The following is a 20,705-nucleotide window of genomic DNA, read 5'->3' as shown; positions in this document are numbered from 1 at the left end:
ACATAGATTTTCCTGACAGTTGAGTGGCAAATCCAACAGGGTTATATGAGTATTGAAATTAATAGTCTGAAAGGGTCAATTATAGAATTTGTCCACACAAGGTAGAGTGCATCCCTGCAATGGACAATCCCTTCAAGTCCATTAGGTCTGGTGTTACCATGATAAAGGAAGGTTCTACTTTAACTAATACAGATATACTCTTTAATATAATCCCTGTAATGTATAGAGCACTTAAAAGACTTTCTCATGTTTGCTTGTTCTGTAATAGAAGAATTGGAATTTTATAGATTTAAAGGCACTGTCTTGCACAACTTGGAAAGAATAATAGACGAAGAGTTGCAGTCAAGGCCCTTCTGAACTACAGAGTGAAAAGCCACAAAGTCTGAGTGCTTTTTTAATAGAGAATAACTTCTTACTTTGTAGCAAAAAGAAGGATAAAAATTAGGCTCCACTGTGAAAAGTGAAAGTGGGAGTAACGTGTCATGTACTATTGTGTGCTTTGTAAAGTGGAGGTGGAACAGGCACAAAGACCTGTTCATTTCTCGGTGTCCTTAGAGACTGTCAGAAGAGAGTCAGAGTGTAGCCCGCATTATATCAGTGTATTCTTGCTCTTTTGCAATGCTTTTGCAAGCTCTGAAAGTGCCCCAGCTATAAGTGTATTATACCTTTCTTGGGTGCTGGTTGGCACTATGATGGGATAGCTTGAAAGGGAAGAATCCTTTTCTCTTGCTTATACTGCACAGGCGGAGTATGTAGAGCTGGCTTTGACCTTTGTAGAACAGGAACAGCATTTGGGGAGTTCCATAGCTGAGTGCTAAATGATATTCATTTTCTTCCAATATGAAGCCCTTAAAACACTGTTTTATGTAGAGAAAGGGTTTTGAAAAAATGGATTCCTATTTTCTCTCTCAAGACCAGAGCAGAGGCTGCAGTTTTGTTTTATCACTGTAGCTCCATGTTGCTTTTGAGCTTGGCTTGCCTTTTAACAAGCAAGACTGTAGCACAGAATTAGCATTAGAAGTGGCTCCTGTGACTTGCAACACATAAAAAGTCTGGGACTGTTTGGAAAACTTGATAGGATTAGGTGGAGGTTTTTTGACTAAGTATCTTCATGCTTTGCAGTAAAGTGTTTCAGGATCCATGATGATGAGCTGTATCACCTTTCTCTTGGCTTTTTTTTCCGATCAAAGAACCTTAGCAGAATTTCTTTGATGTTTCCCTCGCTGTAGCTGTATCCTAAGCAGTTTAACACAGTAAAAAGAAAAATGCATTTTTTCAAGCAAGAGGATTTTTCATTTCAGCGACTAAACACTGCGCAGAGGCAAAGACTTCTACAATCAGTGGTGTTTTGATTCCATGCTCAGCCTTCAAGGAATGGAGCACTTAACCAAGACTTATTTTTTCATTATTCATGTTGTTTTTTCTTTTAGATGTTCCCGTTCACAACCTCTCAGAGCCAATCCTTGCACTGACCACAGAAAGCCTGCTTATTCCAACCCAATCGAGACTTAAACAAGCGTGAAGCCCATTCTGAGTGAAAGGAAAATCAGGCCAAGTGTGTTTATATTGTGAGTTGTTAATAACAGCAACAGCTCTTGGCTTTTGTGAAGCACTTGTCAGGCAAGGAATGCAAAGTGCTTTGAAAGCAGGCATCAATTAAGGTTGACAACCTCCACACTCTTCCCTTGTGCCCTGGGTTCAGCTATAGCAGTTATTTTTCTCCTTCTTAGTATCTGGTGCAGTGCTGTGTTTTTGACTTTCAGCCTGAGAACAACACTGACAACACCAATGTTTTTAATTTTTGCTAAGTAATGTTTACTCCGATCAAGGACTTTCTCAGTCTCATGCTTTGCCAGGGAGGAGGGGAAGCCGGGAGGAAGCAGAGACAGGACACCTGACCCAAACTAGCCAAAGGGGTGTTCCATACCACAGCATGTCATGCCCAGTATATAAATCGGGGGGAGTTACCCGGAAGGCCCAGATCACTGCTCGGGTCGGGCTGGGTATCAGTCAGCGAGTGGTGAGCAATTGTATCCTCTCCCCTTGTTATTTCCCTTATCATTATTGTTATTGGTGGTAGCAGTAGTGGTTTTTTATTATACCTTAGTTACTGGACTGTTGTTATCTCAACCCTTGGGAGTTACATTCTTTTGATTCTCCTCCCCATCCCTCCAGGAGCGGGGGGAGGAAGAAGTGGGGGAGTGAGTGAGCGGCTGCGTGGTTCTGAGTTACCAGCTGGACTTAAACCACAACACTTGTCATGAAGTTAGGAACAAGGAATATGCATTGCTTTTTAAACTCACTTCCCAAATTGCGGCCTGACCCTCCAATGCTGTGGTGAGTGCATCAGGCAAAGGCAAAGGATGAGATGGCACTTCTCCATCTGTGTGTGGATGGTGCAGCCCACTCCTCACAGGAGGGGCTTTTGACACTGACTTACATGACCTGAGAAGCAAATCATAGAATCATAGAATATTTAGGGTCGGAAAAGACCTTAAGATCATGCACAGGCATGGACACCTCACATTAGATGATGTCGTCCAAGGCTCTGTCAACCTGGCCTTGAACACAGCTGGGGAGGGGTCATTTACTACTTTGGGGAACCTGTTCCAGGGCCTCACCACCTTCACAGTAAAGAACTTCCTTATATCTAACCTGAACTTCCCCTGTTCCACTTTGAGCCAATTACCCCTTGTCGATCTCTGAGATGTGTTTTGACCTCTCTGTAGAAATGGCTGCAGTGCCTTAAATATTAAAAGTTGGGACTTGCTCAGTTATCTACAGTGGGAAAACACTGCTCACAAGGTCATTGGCGCCCACAGCAGCTTACTGTATAAAAAATCCCAACCCTTTTGGACTAGAATTGTTCAAATCTAAAAATACTAATAAAGGGGAGCTGAAAACCATTCACATTATTTATTGTTTATCATACATGTTTTCTGCAAATGCAGAGGGAACTTGGTCATGTACATCTAGAAGAATGTATAGTGGCTACTTGGTAACTTAAGCATTTATGTAGGCACTATGAATACAATGCTCTCGTCTTTGTTTGATAGAATACTAGGATGGAGTTATCTGTAGACTTCCATTAACTTCAGTAGGCTTTGAATTGAACTGACCTAAGAACTTGCCTTCTTCCTGTGCACAGATCCAGATGCTTTTATGTGGACCTGAGTCTTCCCTTGAACTGGCTTTTGAGTAGGACCTAGAGAAACTTTGATGCATGAACAATAGAGAGGAAGTACACATCTGTTTACAAAACAGGGGGCCTTTAAGGTGTGAAGTCATTAATTAAGGTGGTTTCAATTTTGCATGCTTCCAGTTTTTCCACATTTTCACATTGTTCTGCTAGACTCTTCTCTATACCATATATACAAGCTGTTCATCCCTGTAAATCAGTTTGTTGAAGAACATGTAATTAAAAGCCTATTTTGGAAGCTTGCCCAGTGAAACATCAGCACATGGAGGGTCTGAAGTGTCTCTCAACCTGGTAAAAGACCATATCTGTAAGGGGTACAATTTCCCAAGTAGGAAACGCGTCTAACCTGTTTTCACCTCTTTGGGGCAGGGGCGAGGGATACAGGATTAAGAAAAGAGCAATTAAAAGACTCAAAGAAGTTGCATATGAACAGTGTGATAATAGAGTGATTTGATTAAGGAAGGCATAATGCCTAGAGCAGACTTTAATTTACTTGATTTATTTTTGTGCAGTTCTTCCTTCCAATGTAAATACTCCGTTAAAAATTCTATGCATTTCCTGTTTCCTATTTGTGGCACCTGAGAAATCTGAATTTATATTGAATTGTCAAGAATAGTAATCATGCTAACAGCGAAGGATGAAGTCCCTGTGCCTTATTTTCTGCCATTTATTGAGTAGTTAATTGCAATTCCTAAAACTGCATCTCTGTTCTCAGTGCACAGTGCCGTATTACTAAAATCATTTAGTTTCACAAATCTGATTATGTTCATACTATTTCTGAAATAAGACATTTCCCTTTCTGTTATCTTGGCTAATACAATTTCCAGTGTGCATTAAGAACATCAGAGAACATCAATGACTACAGCTGCTCCTATTTTTATGGCAGATATTGTTCATGGTTCTCCAAAGCTAGAGATGACTTTGTTACGTGTTTCTGATTATGAAACCTTATAATAACATAAGGCATGCTATACAATCAATTTTAATAAATTACTGTATTGGCAATATCTAGTAATTTCTGTTATTCTTATCTCAATTATTTTCAAAAGAAAAAATTGCCTAAGGGCAATTATGGGTGTTTTATGAGTTGATCAGTGTGACCTTCATGGGCAATGCATGAAAAGAGGTAGACAGGGCCTTGAAGATCATCAACCATACTTGCTCATTATCATGTCTCACTAAGGAAAATGCTAGTTCACTAGCAGCTTATGGTGGTAAAGGAGAGAAGTTGAAAAGGTGTTAATGGTACTGTCTAATTGCTAAACACCTAGGGGTTGACTTATAAATTATTAAATGAAAAAACCCATGCTTCTGATCCTTGGACTATCCCTCTGCAGCAATAAAAACTAGAAAAGTCTTTGAGAGGACTGAGATTCTCCCGCAACCTCTCTGTGAACCAGCAAGTACAACAGATCACAGGGATAACACTGGAATGATGCTAACATTTGGCAACATCTCAAGCATTGCTGGCTCTGCAGAAGCATGCTGAAATCACAAGAGCATGCTGTGAAAGGCCAGCTTGTAAATGCAGAGAGAGCCACTTGCTGAACCCAAGAATATGTACTCCGAACCATGAGACTGATGAAGTTCATTTTATAAAAGACATTAAAGTGCAAAGCAATGGAAAAGAAGTTACAAATTCGGTATGTAACAGGATTTACAGTGGAGCCCAGAGGTCCTTATTTCAAGGTCAGAGAATTATCTTTAAATTAAAAAGAATCCCTTTCTGCGTCAGCATGTGTATAGAACTGAGAATGTAGAACAGGTAGGAATCCTCCTGGTGTTCACAAACCCACCATAATTAGTATTTCACAGGCTCAAGCTGAAGCATTGCTGTTGCTGTGCTCTCTCTGCCTGCATCCCTGCTGTCGTGACGTTCAGTTCAGCAACAAAGGTGTGATTATCAGCATCCATTTTTATGGCATGCAGCCACTGAGTTTACATCCTAAATACTCTTTAAGCCATCGATCCTGTCTAAGGTCTAGAAAAAACAGGATTCAGACCAGCTTCTTAGATGCATATTCAAAGCAGATGATAACACTTGTGGCTATTATCCCATACTTGCCCCTTGCCATGAGGAGCAACAATGACATCAATAGTTAGTCACAGCAAGAGTGAACATTTGGAAAACAACTTCTGAACATTCACTGTGGATGAAAAAATAAAAAAGCCCAGAGAATATCTTTGAAGCAGCTCAGCCTTCAACTTGTCAAAAAGTAGGACACCTAAATCAATGGATTTCTGTTATAAGAAAAAGATACTCAAGATTTCTTGTTCATTATTAAACACTTCAGTTGGCTTTTGTGCTATAAAAAATCAACTAATTTCGATGTGACAAGTTCAATTGTGGGACATTTTTTTGTATAGTTTTTATATAGGCTTGAAAATACATTACAAAACCGTGTTCAAACAAGGTTACAAGAAAATTGAGAAAGCTAATAGAAAGTGAAAGGGAAATTATTTGCTATTCTTCTATAGTGATGAAAAATTTGTTTCCATTGGTGCAAACTGGAAGAAAAATACAAAACCGAAGCAGGAGAAAGTAATGCAGTTTTAAAGTAAGCAATTTCTATGACAAAAGGAAGATTGTTTGTTTTCAGTATTCTGTTTTATTTTTCAAAATAGAATTGAAAGAACATTCACTTCGAGCTATTTCTCAGTAAGGGGCTACTTAAATGAGTGAAGAACTGAAGTTCTAGGGGTGTTTGTTTTTAGTGGTGTTTTTTTGTTTGTTTTAATTTAGCTTTTTTAGCTCATTTTAAAAAGCTATTTCCTTTCATAAATAAAGTTTCCATCATATAGCAGCATTTGGTGTTGAGAAAATCAAGCACTGAGCAGGTAGGTCTGTTAAATGTTTTGCAGCATAAATCATAATGAAAACATATTGAAATATTATTTGTTGGTTAGAAAGCTGCAGCAGTTGGGAATCATGTCCAGGCTTGACCAATATCCATGTGACTGACCCAAGAGCATAATTTAAGAGCCCAAGTTCCCTGGGCTATGGTGGGATGAGGGATACAGAGTGGGATGTGTTGACCCTAGCAAGCCCTTCCCATCCACTCTGTAAGATATCTGAACAAATGGGTTTTAGCTGTGAGGATCATATCTGAGAAGTCTCGACACCTGGTTTTCACCAGGTTTATCTTTTTTATCTGGTTTATCTTTAGATGGACACCTTCAGTGTTTTCAAATTTGAAAATAACTTGAAAAATATCTGTATCCAAATGTAGAGGTGTCTGATGTGCTTCGAAGTGGAATTAGTTGCTGAAGCTTTGATTTTCTGGAATTATTAGACTAGTTCTGGTCTTCACAGGTGGCTAGTTAATGAAGTGCTGATAATAAACCACTTTTCAGGCTTTCTCCTTTTCCTTTAGAGGTTTCTGCAATGCATCTGGAACTGATCTGGTAAGTGGATGTTCTTGCAAATTGCACTACTTTTTTAGCCTAACTGAGCTTACACTCTGCAGCTCTGCATTACAATGGGCTCTGCAATTTCTCTGAGAAGCAATAATTTTCATACAACTCTTCACCTTTCTGTCTCTTAGGCAATGATAATAAATAAATAAATAAATAATCCAACTTGCCTGCAACTCTATTATGAGATCAAAGAGGAAGGGAAAGTGGATTGCTAATAATAGACCATCCTCTAGCTGAACAGGCTGAAATATTGATGAGATATAAGGTGGGGCATCTTTTTGACTTATGGTGATGTGCCAGAGCTTCAGAATTTTGAAGGTTTAACATGAGGCCTTGAGTGTATTTCAGTGTATGAATAGAAAGGAATTTCTGCCTTCATAAAAATTATGTTACTTAATCCTATATTAATGCTGACACAATTTTGAAACAGCAAAAACATTAATATATTTATTTCTCAAAACATGCTGAAATAGCAAAGAATTTAACCACTTGTTTAAGACTTAATGTTAAAATGAGGATGATTTCTTTGCTTAAGGTTTACCACTTTCAATGTTTCGTTCATTCTGGGCATAAAATTTTCTGCTATGTTTGAATATAAGAGAAGCTTGATAAGGGAAATACTGATTTCAGTGTCTTCTAATATAGCCTGTCTTTGGGAGATCCTGCTGCTTTGGAATAGGTTCTCTATGAATAGCTGGGAAGCTAGTAAAGCATGCACTAAAGCATGAAGTTAAAGCTGTAATATTATAAATATCTTGCCATCTTCCTCTGTATTTCTGTGGTGAGCGTCATCCTTTAAGTCATGTGCTTCTTCAAGTAGGTGTCTGTGACTTGATATCAGCCTTCAGGATCTCATAGGAGGCTGCAGTACTACCCTGTAAACTTGCGTGGTGAGACATACCACTCTACCTCCATCTCAGCTACACACTGCCTGTTTTGAGACAGGAGAGAGATGGGAATTCCAACTCCACGCTATTAATATCTTGACGTTGGGACTAAAGCTCTAACAAACGCTATCCAGTTTCAGGGCATCATTACAGCCCACAGTGAGGCCTGATCAATTCAGGACACAGGCTTACTCTGTGGAAAAAGGATGTAAACTTAGTCACATTGTTGTGTGGGTGGATGTTCACGGGGAAGAGACCTCCACAAGACAACGAGAAGCTCAGCTCAGTGGGCTATAAATAAAAGGCAGTCTCCTGCTCATCTCCAACACACTTAGCTACTAAACAGCACCAGTAAGACAAGACAAAACAGATAGATAGATACAAAGGAGAGATTGATTTGGAATATAGTTTTAAACCAGTTCCATATTTACACGGCCACCAGACAGCCCTGGCGAATCCGGTGGGAAATGTGGGCAGATTGAAATGTCTGTCTTCAGAAAACATCCTCCTTCCATTGAATGTGCAGGAGAATAAAAACATCTTAATAAAATTTTTAGAATCTGAATGAGATTAAAATAAGATCATGCCGCCTTTGTTGCCCTTTCAATGAAATCCAGAACACTCCAAGAGAAAAATAAGGAAACAGGTCTCACTAAAAGTGATCTGGGCAAAAATGGGATGTTAGTAGTAATAACACAGTATTTCTTATATGGAGTTCACTTTTACCTGAAATAGGTTTTGTACTTTGATGTATTTAGTGTCATTTTTAGATTATTGCTCTTAAAATACGTATGTTGATTAAAAATCAGTGGATCCAATACTAGCCTTATTTCAGATGGTACGCAGAAAGTGTTCTCTTTATTACACCTGATCTGTCTTTACAGATGTATGTTTGAGAATGATTTTGGGACCCCCTACTGGGCAGGTAAATAAGAAACACGTTAATATTTATCCAGGCTTTAGTGAGTAAAAGTACCCGTCACAGATAACTGAAAGGCTTTAACAAGTATCTTAGCAGGGAGGCTGGGAGAAACCTGTACCAGGCAAGGCTGAGGCACAAGTTGAAATGTGTTTGTCCTTTCTTTCTGGGAAAGAAAAGAGCTTTTCTATCCAGAGTGATTGATTAGACTTCTTTATGTGGGCTTAAACGAAAAAGAACTACGATCTTTAGAGAGATGGAGAATAACCATAATTAAAATACCACCCAAAAAACTCTTCTATACCCTGAAAACAGCAGTAATAACAGCACAAGAGGTAAAAGGACATGAAGTATATGAGAGTTTTAATGTGATAAATCCAGGACCTTTAGCTATGTCCTTAAGTATACTGCTTTCAAATATCAATCCAGTGTCAGCAATTCAATACCAAGTACAACTCAAGAAGCAATCTCAGTAAGAGGAAAAGTTATCCCCTTTTCTGAACCTTAGGCTAGCTGCTATTTCAAGGGCCAAAGCCTGACTGATTAATCCTGGCAGAGGTACCACAATATATATCAGAGGAAATAATTTTTCCTTTTCTGGCCTCCTGTACCAGTGCATAATAAAAACTTATCAATTCCAGCTCTTAATGCTTGCTCAACTTCACATTGTAAGTAGAGTAAAAACAGGATCCAAGTGTAAATGAAGATTGTTCCTGTCAACATTTAAAATTGAGCTTATTCAGTATAACAGTGATCTGTTTGCACTATATCCCCCGCCTGTGGTCTGTTACGATAGTCAGAACACTTTCCATCAGAGCAAAAAGATGATGCTACCTTAAGTGGGAGTCAATTCTTCTTCTTGAATGTTTCTTGTCATCCATGATTTCCTTGAAAAACCCAGCATTTTATTTGTTGAGTTTCCAAATGGATGCTTCTCTCTCCTCAGGTAGCAGAGAATAATTCAGAGTGAAATTCCACTTGTATGTGAAGATGCGCATATCACTTATTGTACCCCCTGAAGGTTATATAGGACCAGGTTCAAAAAATGCAGTGTCTCAGAGCTGAAGGAAATGATACAGGAGAGAACAATACGGTCCATAAATCACACCTCAAAAGTCTGCAAGAAATTTTACACACATAGTTAATGTATATGTATGTGTTCTTTGCCTGGCTGAATTTTGAATACCTTCAGGGATAGACATTCTCAGACTCTATGGATACCTTTTTCTTATGTCCATCTGGAATGCCTCCTGCTGCAGTGTTCAGAAACTGCCTCTCCTTCTTTCTCTTTGTAGCAACAAGAAGACTTAATTAGAAGACTTTAGCAGAAGATAACTGCAACTGGATCCCCTTTACACCCCTCTAAGTTTAAGTCCACATTATACAAAGATTTAGTTATATACTTATTTTGCCTGTTGAATGCCACGTAAACTTTAATGAATTTATAAAATACACCTAACATTACATATAATTTGTTCATATTATTAAATATGGTAGTATAAACTAGGTGCTTAAGAAAACAGTTCTGTTAGTTTAGATGTTCAGAGTGATTTTTATTATTTTCTTCTTTAAATTTTAAATTCCTGTCTCCAAGAAACATACAAAGGACTAAAGTCTTTTGAAAGTGTAGTATTTGCATGTGGAACTAAGTGATAAAAATATGCAGTACAATCACTCATGCTTTGACTTCAATTTAACTTGATTGCAGTTTTCTTTTAGTCCCATAGACTTTAAGTTTCATTAGAAAAAATACCTCAAAATGGAAAACAATCAACAACTTTTCTTCCTCTCCAAATAAAGTATATAAATCATATGTTCAATCACATATTTCATTTTAGTTGCTTGGGCTTCTCAGGCAAAAATCCTGCACTGGCAAACAGAGCCAGCAGCCTGTGTTTTATGAGGCCCTCTGATTCAGTAAATAGTCTGCTACAGATAGTTGGCAGAGGTCAGCTAGAGGATGCCCAACACCACAAGGGTGTACCAGATGATATGCTCATATTGAGACTGGTCATTTTGCTCTCTGTATGTGCCAGCCTACTACTGAATCCCATGGGAGTCTTGAGGAAAAAAGGTTGCCTCACTTGCTTTTTTCTATACCATGTTCATTCCGGTCCCTTTGCCTAGGGGCAGTGGTGGGTGAATGATGTAGCAGAGGAAGGTCAATTAGTGAGCTCTAAGGCAAAGCTGCCATGTTCAGTGCCATGGGACCAGAGAGAATGCATCCACGGGGTGCCATGGGAAAGCCGATGTCATTGTCACTGCCATTGTCCTAGACAGGTTGTAGCAGTCAGGGGAGGTTCCCCATCACTAGAAAATGACAGCATCACAGCCATATTCAACAAGTGGGAGAAGGAGAAGCTGGGGAACTACTAGTTGGTGAGTTCCGGGGAAGATCACAAAGCAAAATCTCATAGAAGTTATTTCTTCTAGGGAGAAGGTGACTGGGAACAACCTGTGGGGATTGCTAAGAACAAATTTTTCTTGCTAAACCTTATTGCCATCTGTGATGAATTGACTGTTTCAGTGGATGAAACATTTTAACATTTAACATTTCAGTGGATGATCATTTTAACATGGCTTACAGCATGGTCTCCTATGGTACTTTTATAGTCAGACTTGGAGAATAGAGACTTGAATGGGTGAACTACAAGCTGAGTGTCAAACTTGCTGGACTTTTGGGCTAGAAAAGTACTTGTCAGCAGTAAAAAGCCTGCTGATGTCTGGCTTTTAGCAATATTCTTTAGGTTTCAAGAGAGGTGTCAGCAATGTCTTTGTTCCTGGATGATGAGACAGTCAACTTTTGCAAGCTCACCCATGTCAACAAGCTGGGGAGCAGGGCAGGGAGATTTTCAGAGCTTGGAGATGTTCAGAACTTGAATGGCCAAGGCTTGAGCAACCTGATACAAGTCTGGCATTAACACTGGGTTGAAGGAGGGTTGGATCAGATCTACAGAGGCCCCTCAGACCCTATCCCATGATTTTGCATATAGCATATTGCAAGAAGCACATGCTGTACATACACATGTTGGGAGAATGTCCAACTTTATGGCAGGGACAGAGTTATACAAGGCTCTTCACCCACTGAAACTGTGCTCCTAAGTGAGCAGGTATGCAAGATTTAGAATTTTAAACATTCTTCCTCTATTGCTTATACGTGCAGAATCTTCTCATCTTTCAATTATAAAGCCATTTTGTTCCTTATGGAAATAATGAACCACAAAAGATGCCATTAATAATGCACCCTTCTAGATGTCCTAAATTTAGAAATGGTATGCCAAAACAATATTCTTAGCTATTGATCATCCTGTAGGCACAAATTTATCATACATTTACACATAGATCCTTTTTGTCTCTGAAACTCTGTCTAATAGAAGGGTGCCTCCTCTGTCAGCTTTTCCTTCTCCATAGTAAAATTTACTCTTATTTCATGCCAATTTGGGCCATGCAGTTAGTAGAGAGAAGTTCAAAGTGATTGCATATAGTTCGTGCTAGCCTAGAAACTGAAAATTCTGGTGGATAAACTTTTCCTTTACCCAAACAAGTGCAAGAGAGCTTGGGAGATATTTAAACACAGTATAACTGAAACTGGCACTCAAGGGAAACAGCTCTAAATGAGAAAAAATGACAACAAAAATTTAATCCAGGAAGAAACCTACCAAAGAAAGAAGTCTCTCTCAGATGATTAAGGAGCACTGTTGATAGAAAGCGTATAGAAACTGAGAAAAGAGAGGTCCTGAGAGACCCATGGGAAATGCTAAGTAGAAATCCAGCCTCTGTTCTGTAAGTTTGTGAAACAAGGACAGAAGCAAGAGGCCTCTATGAAATGGAGAGGTGAGCTTTTGTTTGGCTAATTTTTTGGGTAAGGTGAGGTTTCCTTTGGTTGCTGTATTTCTTTCTTCAGAAGGTAAAACCTGAATGAGTGCATCCTGTTCTACATTTGAGAAGAATGGTGGAAGAACAGCATTTAGGAGCCTGTTTACATGGCTGGCAGCACTCTTTAGTGACCACAGCTGTAGCCCAGAGCCTCCTGAGGGGTTGTGCATGGCACAGGCAGAAGAAGGTCAGGACAGGACGCCGGACATACTTACGAGTCTGCCCAGGGCATGAGCACCCCAGGGCGGCTGAAGGCAGTTTCCACAAGGGATGTGGCTGAGATCAGAGGGAAGAGCTGGGAGCTCTTGTTCCCTCTTCTTCTGTTAAGTCCAGATAGCTAGCAGCTATCTGGTTCTGTTAGGTCTTGCAAGAATCTTCATGCTTCCTCCACACCATTTATAGGTGCGGGGATGAGGAAAGGATCATAAATAAGTTAGGTGGTGAAGCTGCCTTGCTGACTAGATGTGAGCTGTGAGGATATTCGCTAGCAGGAGGGCCCACACTGTTGGTTACTGTAGCTCATCTGATAAAAAAAGTCTGTTGTGCTTCGATTATTGCTAATTAGGTATCCATACTTTGATTCATTTGGTGCTATTTCTGTTCTTTAATACCTACAAGAATAAAAGAAGTTCTAAACCCGATTATTTTGTTTATTATGTAATTACCACTAATGAACAGCTGCCAAAAAGACTTTTTTTTTCTAGCTAATGTAATAACAATTTGCCAATGGACGGCAGTGTAGGCCTGCCATGTAGCACTTTCTTAATTGAAAACAAAAGCCTTCTTTTCCTTCTGATCCTGCATAAATTGAATTGAAAAGGCATTTTTTAAAAAAAAGACTGTAAGCTTATACACAATATTGTGACTGATAATGTGACTCAGGAAAGGAGTCAGAGATCAGATAATGGAACTCAAAATCATCTATGTGCTTTGTGCTGCCAACATGCTTACAACCGAGAGTAAATGAGGTGACGAGGCAGCTCCCCGTAGGAATGAGTGTACATAGTTTGATGCTTGAATATCTTCTCGCAAAGGCACATAAGCTTGTGCCAGAGGAGTGGATGCATACTCAAGCCAAGATCAACCCAGAACCCTGCAAGCAGACACAGAGCTGTTGCTTAGTGCTTGGAGTCAGTTCAAAGCCAATCTTCTTGACCTATCAACAGGACATCTAAATTCTTATCCTTTTATCCAAGCACAACACACAGGTATTTTGCTGGGAAATCTTCAGCAGTAAGGCACAGATGTTTATGTTACATATTGAATTGCAATTGAATTTAATCTGAAAAAGCAGTCTTCTGTACGACTGGACCTACTTGCAGGGCTGATTTTACATTTCCCACATCTTTCTTTTTATTCTTCAGGTGCTTCAGCCGTGTTGCTAGAATGCCTACCTGCGCATTCTACTAGAAACATGTCTCAATAACAACCCAGAAGCAACCAGCGAAGAAACTGGTTCTTCAGAACACAGTTCCTTCTGTTCCCTTCCACTGTTCTGCTGTCATTTCGAAAAGGGGGGACAGCAGTGCTTTTGAGGTGCTTGCCATAGAGAGACGTTGAGGTGCTAGATCAAAGACATTTAAAAAAGGAAAAAGGCAATAAAAGAAAACAAAACCAAACCAAACCCTATGTGTTATTTGAACTCAATTAGCTTGACTCATTAATTTTTTTGTCGTGGTGTTTCTCATTTCAGTTAACTTTTGGAGAGGTGGTTGTTAACTCCGTGTTGGCAGTATGTGAGCCCACTCTCCAATTCTGTGTTCCTTTCCAGCCTCGCAATAAACCACTTGCAGGCTTGTGACAGCAGATCTTGTGGGCAACTCCCAGTTGTTGCCTGTCCTTTTTCATTTTAGGTGCAGAAATTGTGAGTTTTGCTTCATCACAGTATCTGAGCACCAGCACAATGTCAACATAAACATTTATAACTCTGCAGGTGTTTGGCAGTTGTTTTGCTCCTGCCTTCTCTTGGAGCCCAGGAAATCTAGACTACCTTTCCTAGACCAAGCAGTGAAAGGAGTTGGATTTCTGTGATGGAAAAGGAGAAACTACAAAGGAAGAGTACCTTGAAAAGAAAGAGAAGTAGTGGGGGGTGTGTGTGGAGGGGTTTCTTGTTGCTATATTTGCACAGAAGAGTTTAAACCATGGTCAGATCAAGCAGTGTATCAGAAGGCAGGGAGATAGCAGGATGGGATTGGGGGTGACATCTGCTTCTGAACAAAGCTAAGTGCTGTTTATAAGGCATAAATATCAACATATTAACAGCAGCACTCTTCTTTGCATGTAGGTCTTTTTAATAATGTCCAATATATGACATTTTAAACTTTCTAATAAGGTTCAAACAGTGCTTTACATACGCCTTCTGCTGGTTTAAAGTAATAACATTTTGCACTTACCGATTTACCATTCCACCTTTTAAAGAAGAAAAAATGCTTACACATGTTAAAAAGTTTAGTTCAAATAATCTAGGCAGCAAATGCTTTTGCTTGATAGCACATATTGCCATCAGATGCAAATTATCATATGGTCCTTGGTTTTGGAATCATGCAGTGAAATCTCAGTGTAACCAGGAGCAGAAGCAAGTAGGTGTGAATGAGGACGTAGGGCAGCAGAGGATGGCTGCGCATTTTATAAGTGGCTGGGTCCCCTTTTACATGATGTCAATTTTTTCATTTCATGTTGTGTTATTTTTATGATATCAACTTTCTTTTTTTTTTTTTTCTTTTTTCTTTCCCCCTCTCTAAATGGAATGAAGGCTTACGAGACCATGCTGTGAACGGTCTGTGATACACTTCTCTGTGATACTGGAAGCTTTTTGTATCTATCAATTACTTTCAGTGCAATGTAATAGGTTTCTCTCAGGTAGGCAGATGAAGGTGCAGAACTGCAGTTCCCTTATTGCCTAGGCAGTTGGAGCTCATGCTTCATTAGAGAGTCCAGGCAGGAGAGGCTTCAAAATACCTCCTTGGTGGCAAAAGCTTTAGTTAAAACTTGTATGTCAGACAATGAACAGGAGACAGATCAATAGGAAAGCCGGTTTCGTTAGCACCCCTGCTCTACAACTGTTTGTTTTTCCTTTACGAGTTGCACAAAGGCTTATTTTACACCATTGTTTTCTGGGAAGTTGTGACTTCTCTTTGACCTTATTTTGTCTCCTCTTTTTATATACTTCATAAAGGGTTCTTCCACCTCCGTCACTCGCCCCAATTCCAAGTTATTTTCCAGTCTGTTGAAGTGTTATTCTACCTTTCCACTCGTTATATACCCAATTTTTATTATGATTTGGTGTACATAAACAGTTTATCTATCTTCAGTGTAAGTTAATTAAACTAGTTTCTAGTACTTAAGAAAAGTTCCCTCAGACAGACAGAGCCAAACTGCTTGAAAAGCAGGCAGACATCAGGTACAGATAAGACAAACGGCCTTGATTTTTTTCACATGCTGTGTGGGATTTGAGAGAAGGTAGATTAACTCCTTTAGTTAAGGGTTCTCACTGATAGAACACACAAACACTCGAGTGTTTTCCTCAAGTGAGGAATGAGTAAAGATTTGGAAATGAATTTTTTTTGCAGTTTATCAGTTTGGCTAGCAGGATATTCAGTATTATCTGCCCTACAGGATTAAATTGTAAATGATGTGAGGCAGAGGAAATATTTTTTTTCCATTTGTGCCCAGTACAGCTCGATGCTTTTTAATGGCTGTGACATGTACATTGTATAGATGCAAACTAAGGCTAATAAAGGCAGCAGAAAGCAGAAAGTTCTTTTATTTTTCTTCTTGAAACAAATTATATGTTAGGACGTGCATACGAAGGACATACATGCATACGTCCTCATTGGAAGGACACTAGATTGCTTTGTCTTCACTACATTTTTACAGTACTAATCCTCTGCTTACAGCTGGTCCTGTTTGGAGGCAGGGCTAGAATAGCTGACACATTTCTCCTCTCAAATCAACATTTAGCTCAGTCTTTGGGAACTACCGCAGGTTCACCACAGAAAAGGTGTTCCCAACCTTTTGCAGCACCACGCAATATATTTTGTTTGTATGTTTATAGTTAAACTGATTTAGGACTAAGACCCAATTTTCTCCCCAGGCGCTCCAACTGGTGGGCAACGGCTGCATAAATGTGTTTGTTTTTTTCAACACTTCTTTAGATGACATGGTGTCATTGATTTCCAAAGTCATCTTGGAGTTTTACTTAGGAAATCTGAGAGGTCTGAAATACGGCAGTGCCTTGACCACTTAGTGACATGCCACGGTTGTGATGGCTTGCTCTACCTCACTCATTTAATACCACGTTCTGAGTAGGTGCTGGGTACAGTAAATTGGCCCAAGGCACAAACTGTGCTACTTCAGCTTTGTTACTTTTAGGTGGTTTCTAATATCTCTGTGAGATACTACGGTCACGTGTGCAAATGTATGATTGTTTAGAGATATTTGAAATAGCTTTTCATGCAAATTCTTTGAACAGATCTTAAGTGTAGCACAGCTTGGTTTTGGGGTTTTTTTTTCTTTGTTTGTTTTTAAAATTGATTTTTAACTGAAGTGGAAATAGTTCAGCAAACCTGGACTTTTGCAAGCAGATTGTGCTGACTTGAAGATAAATTTGTGGGCTTAGCTTTTTATCTGCTGAAACCATATAAAAACTTTAGTGTGACCTGCAAGCTAAGATAATGTTGTTGCTCAATTTGCCTTAACTAAAAGTACCTGCAAAAGACCAGACTAATTAAGCTGGTCTCTGGGAACCTAAAAAAAGCACAGTCTTTTAAAATACACTTGATCTTTAAATTATTTTTAGGTGAAAGTACAACAGAGGTTTATGCCTGGATCTTCCTACCCAGAAGCTGCTGCTTTAGAGTTCGCTGGGAAGTTCTAGTGGATAGACACAAAAGTTTAATGGAGAGCTGAGGCACAGCATGAACCTCTGCCCCAAGAAAATCTGCCAGTCCATGGAAACATAGAATAACAGAATGGTTTGGGTTGGAAAGGACCTTAAGATCATCCAGTTCCAACTTCCCTGCCATAGGCAGGAAAGGACAAAACACACTAGACTGTGTCAACCAAGACTCTGTCGAACCTGGCCTTGAACACTGCCAGAGATGTAGCATTCAACACTTCTTTGGGCAACCTTTTCCAGTGCCTCACCACCTTAATAGTAAGGAACTTCTTCCTTATATGAAACCTGAACTTCCCCTGCTTAAGTTTAAACCCATCACCTCTTTTCCTATTGCTACAATTCCTGACAAAGAGTCCCTCTCTGGCATCCTTTTAGACCCTGTCTCTCTTGTCAGAGCTACTCCACTTTCTAGAATGGCTTTTTCAATAGGCTTTCAAATACGTCAGAAGAATGTAGTACACAATAAGTCTCTACCATACACCTAGAGAATAATTTAAGCTGGCTGAGTGCTCTGAAGTTCCAACCCCTCCTCACACCAGAATTAGCTCCAGAGTTTAACTGGGTTGCTTAAGGCCTTGGCCAGTCAAGTTCTGAACATCTCCAGGTTGGAGATCCTACAGCTGCCTCTGGGCAATTCATTCTTGTGTCTTTTTAGTTCTGTCCCACTGGTGTCTCCCTTCTGCAGCTTTTGACTTTGCTGTGCACCTCTGAGAATAGACTGGCTGGGTGGTGTCTACAACTAACCATGCGATAGTGGAAGAGCCCAACAGTCGCCTTACTTAGCCTTTCCTTCCTCTTACAGGCATGGGAATCCCAGCTCCTGCAGCGTCTCCTGGTGCCCCATGGGTCACATGGTTTCTCCCTGATTCTGCTGCACCCCCTCCAGCATAGCAAAAACCAGCTTTCCTGTGCTTGGGAGCACGCAGCTAAGCATAGTACTCCAGAGTAAATCTCTTGCTTTCTCTTTCCAGTGAATATTGAAGTAGAATTTATTTCTACCTTCCCTCTGCATTTCTACTTGATTTGTGCCCTTATAATGAGGTCAGTGGAGGGGTTTTTCCCATCTCATAGGTATAATTCATTAACAACACAAAAAACCTCTTTTTCAATTCTTGTTCTGGTTCCATGCTTGAGAAAAGACAAAAAACCTGTTCTTCTCTGGCCCTTCTATGTGGCCACACATGATTTGGGGCACAACTCCTGCAAGAAAATTCCTTCATCTAGAGATGCGTCTCCTAAGCATGAGATAGCCAAAAAGTCCATTAGGAAGATTTTTTTCTTTTGCTACTGGGTGAGTGGTACCTGTAAATATTTAATATCTCATTCATTACTAAATTAAATATTTACAGGTACCACTATTCAATCTCATTCATTACTAAATTAACATGTAAATCTGCTGGGGTTGGTCAAATAAATCAGCTATCTGCAGCATCCATAGGCTTCCTGCTGGTACCACAGTTATCATGTATCAGTATTAATAGTCAGGACTCTGTATTGCTATCTGCGCAGACTTCTTCAGAGTTAGCAAGTAAACTCTGGGGAGAAAGTCATTTTACTCATTTAAAGTGAAGGACTGAATTTCATTTGGTTTTGTTTTAGTTTGTATTGGTTTGACTGATCAGGAAAGAACTCTGGAGAATACATCATCTGATGCAATTAATAATGCTTGCTCTTTGAGCAATTATTGCTCATTACATTTTTAAAATATTGTATATTAGCATAACAGATTTCATTGACAAGGTGATTGTACGTAGGATTTAACAAAGATTTTTCTCTATGGGTTAAAGGTTGAACTTGATGATCTTAAAGGTCCACCTAGTTGATTCTATGATCTGGGAACTGGTTTTAGACAAAATTAGCATGGGGGTCTGAAGCACTGCAAATAGAAGCCTGCATGGATGTGTGTACCTGAGCTGAATGAAGATGGATATTTCCTGAAGCTTCTGCAGTCATACCTGGGTTACGGTTATGATACAGGATTTTGTCTTCCAGAGGCTGATGATATTGCAATCTTATTTTCAGAAGGATTATAGGGCTGGATAGAGAATTATTTCCAATAGGTTTGCTTAATTTTGCATTTAACAGTACTCCCAGCATTAATAAAACCAGTAAGGTAGGAGAGGCTCAGGGGAAGGACAGCCTTAGGATTGCACTAAACTATGTTGCAGAGGAATCTCATGGCTTCACTTAGGAATTTCAGAAAGCTGATGACTCTGATCGCTAGATGATTTGTGTTATGATAACTATGATTTTGGTCTTTATTTCATTGCATAACTGTCAGCATTTTAAGGTAACATGTTGTCACTTAATCTCTTAGAGAAACGAATAAATGAACATGAATCTGGCCTACCTTTTGATCTGGAGAGTACAGCAATGAAATACATTAAGATATTTTAGTTTTCTTATCAGAAAATATTACCGGCCCCTAAAGAAAATGGCAAGAAAAAATTTAAAATAAATTATATGGCCAGAAGCATGAATTTTTATGGTTATGTTTTAGCTACAGAAAAATTTAAAAATTAAAATACTACACAATGAATCAACGATATGGGGTGTTTTGCAAGTCAGTAAAACAAAAACCTCAGTAATGTTTAGCCTCATTAAAGAAAAAAATAATGCTGATTGGGTGATTGGCTTTCACTTGCTTGGGTGAAACCGGAGCTGTCAGATAAAAGTCAGATATAAAACCTGCAGCTTTCCTCTACTGTTTTATCTTCAATTGCTTTGTTATGCCACTAAAAGCAGCAGCATGTATGGGAGGAGGACGAGTGGTGATACTAGTGTTTTCTCAGAAACATAGCCTTAAATATCAGAAGAACATTAATCCAAGACATTATTATTCCTTGCAAACCTGAAATAATTTAACAGACCTATAGCAGACCTGACTGCACCGAATGTTACAAGGACATAGAACTAAAGCAGCAATTCATTCTGTAAAAGGGCAGAACAAACAGAACATTAGCATTCTGAGCAAGCAAGCCACAGGGTTGAAGGCTGTATTTTTTTGAAAGGGAAAATAGGTAAGTTTTTAAGAGGCCTGAAAATAGGGGTAAATGCAGTCTTGATTTAATCATTTAACTAAACAATTTTGGTGTAAGGGGGAAGAAGTATGTCTTCAAATACCTTTAAAATCATTTTTACTAAACAAAATTTTTTTATGATTATCTGTACTTTTCAATTCTTCTGGCTAACTAGGTCATGTTTAAAGGTACACCGTCGAACTAAAAGGAAAATAGTTAAACCTGGAATATGAGCGGACAACTTCCATTACTCATATGCTAGATGACATTTAGTATCAGTGAGGCTGTTTTTCAGACTAGAGGGAAAAATTGCATGGTTTAGATTAAAAAAAATTACATAATATTGTTTGCACCCTTGGGATGACTACTGCATTACTAAAATAGTTCAGAATGTTTGATTTTATTAGTAGTCGTTTGAATCCATCTGTCTTGCTTCTAATGAGAACTGTAACCAAGTGCCAAAAGGTAAACATAAACTGACAGCCAGTAA

This window comes from Strigops habroptila, chromosome 10, assembly GCF_004027225.2.
Source record: "Strigops habroptila isolate Jane chromosome 10, bStrHab1.2.pri, whole genome shotgun sequence".
Lineage (NCBI taxonomy): Eukaryota > Metazoa > Chordata > Aves > Psittaciformes > Psittacidae > Strigops > Strigops habroptila.
The sequence above is the reverse complement of the archived record's forward strand: the minus strand, read 5'-3'. Positions refer to the sequence as shown.